General features: G+C 42.6%; 1 pseudogene; it reads right to left on the bottom strand.

The window, feature by feature from the left end:
* Positions 1-277: 277 nt before the first annotated feature.
* On the bottom strand, positions 278-953 carry LOC140517239 (kallikrein-14 pseudogene; annotated as a pseudogene).
* Between the last annotated feature and the right edge of the window lie 1474 nt (positions 954-2427).

Consider the following 2427-nt stretch of genomic DNA (forward strand, 5'->3'; position numbering starts at 1 on the left):
CCAGCACTACCACTAACTAGGTCCATATCCCAAATAGATCAAAGAAAGGTGGGAAAGACCTAATTGTACAAAATCCTTATAGCAACTCTTTTTGTGGCTGTAAAGAATTGGAAGTTGAGGGGATGCCCATCAGTTGGGGAATAGCTGAATAAATTTCCTTACATATGACTATGATGGATACATAACAGCATGATACATACTATTGTATTATATTGTAAAAAAAAAAACAAATTGAAAACATGGAACTACAACATTGTTCCTGAGAAATGAGAAAAAACTAGTATCTCATGGCAAAGTGTTCAATGCCCCAAGACACCAGACTCTGCAGGGACTCATTGCCCACCAAGGGGCCTCCAGAGTCACCATGGCATGAGTCCTTCCCACCTTCCTCATCCCCAGCACAGACTATGCTGGGAGTGATGGCTTTCAGTAAGTATTTTTGCATTTTTCCTCAGACATGATACTGATCTTCAGGCACTAGAGGGTGCTGGGATATTTGGCAAAGGGACTAGATACAGTGCCCCAGCCAGACACCAGTCCGGTTGTGCCAACAATGACACTGTCTTTTGCCAGCTGAATGGGTTGAAATTGGCAGTTCAGTCTCACTGGCTTCTCAAGGTCAACATGAAGTCATTGTAGCTGGTCCTGGAGCAGCAGAAGGAGTAGGGAACCTGGCGCTCCATTCTGACTGATTGCTGATAGGGCTCCAGGCACCTGATATTGTGTTTTCCCAAGACCACTCAAAAGTTCCAGTGGGTATAGTGAACTGCTGTGAGGACTCAACTATTGGACAGCAAGGTACCCCCACAGTGGAAATTCTGATTGAAGAACAACACCGCCCTCCAGGGCTGGGAGTGGGGAATACACATTTGACCACCAATGATCTTATCCTCATTCCTCTCTGAGTTGGCAGTGACCCACAGAAGAGGCAGTGTTAAGAACAGGCAGAACATTTCTAGAGAACTGTCTAATTGGCGTGTGGAAGGTCCAATGATAAGCAGATGAAAAGTGACTAACAGAAACAATTCTGAGAAATGCAGACACAGAAATTGATGGAGTAAGACAGAGTACCAGAGGCACAGATGGATGGTGCCCCTAACTGGAGGGAAGGCTGTGGAGGCTAAGAGAAGGAGGAAGGACAAGCAGATAAGAGGTTGCAAAAAAAGGAGGTCAAGGAAACTTTGGAGGTTAGGCAGTCAAAGAATGTTTTCCAATATATCCCATTGTTTGTGGGGCATGTCAGTACCCATCAGAGACATCATATTATAAACAATTGGGCTGGAGTTGTTACAAAATAGCAGAGATTATAGTGTGGATCCACTGCCAATATGGACATTGTGGTGCTGATAACATGTCCATGAGAACATATGATTCCCCTAACTAAAGACTATTCCTGCCCGTTTGGGCTTCTTGTGCCAGTCAAAGCACTCACCTAATCCAAGAAGTCCTTGCCCTATCCCCAGCTGGCAAACTTGCATTCTCCCATCATAAGACAAGTGGTTTATTTCTGCCAAGCAACAGCTCCATCAAAATACACTTGATTTTCCAACCATTTCCAACCATGTCTGTGACAAATCAGTTTCACTCTAGGAAGTTTCTCCAGTGGTGGTCCAGTGGTGAGATCTTGCTAACTATTTCTGCCCCTTCCTTATTACTTTCCCAATTGAGAGTTACCTTGGCCTCAAGATTCTTGAATGCTTAGAAGGTTCTGTATACCCTTGAGAAGTAGCTTAGATGCTCCTCAAATAACAGGCTTGTTTTCCTCTGGGATGATTTGGACAACCAAGAATAAGAAGGACTTGGGAATGCTAGAATGGTATTATTGAGAGGAATCTTACTTTCTAACAGCAATGGGAAAGGAGAAACTATTACTATATAACTATGATGAGTATGCATTTATTTGGGAGAGAGTGGACCCTTGAGATGAATTAGTAGTAATTCTAATTCTCTAACAGCATTGGGATAAGAGAGTAGAAGAAGGGCTCCCCTATTCAGGTTTTTAAGGGGCATGAATTGTGTATCATTCTTCTCATATGGCTTTCAGGGAAAATGAAGTTTTAGTGAGTGAACCAAGGAATGCTGAGAAAATGGCAATATTAGGAGAATCTCAGTATCAACTTAGATCCTGGGATAGGTTGTATGCAAGAAGCTTATGACCTCTTAACCACTTTACTACAGATGACACTGATGCATGAAGAATTGCTGTGTCAAAAATGTCATCATCATTGCTGTGTTCTTGATGTTCCTTGTCCAACTCATCAGCTAATTTGCTCATTGGCTCATCATCACTACCCTAAATTAGGAGACACACTATGAATTACAAAGATGTGGCATTGTTGACCACATTAATGAGATCATTAAGACCTGAGGCTCAGTCTTTCTCAAGGAAGGAACTAGGGAAGGGGGTGAGAAATGAAAACTATTAGC

This window comes from Notamacropus eugenii, chromosome 1 (genome assembly GCF_028372415.1).
Source record: "Notamacropus eugenii isolate mMacEug1 chromosome 1, mMacEug1.pri_v2, whole genome shotgun sequence".
NCBI lineage: Eukaryota > Metazoa > Chordata > Mammalia > Diprotodontia > Macropodidae > Notamacropus > Notamacropus eugenii.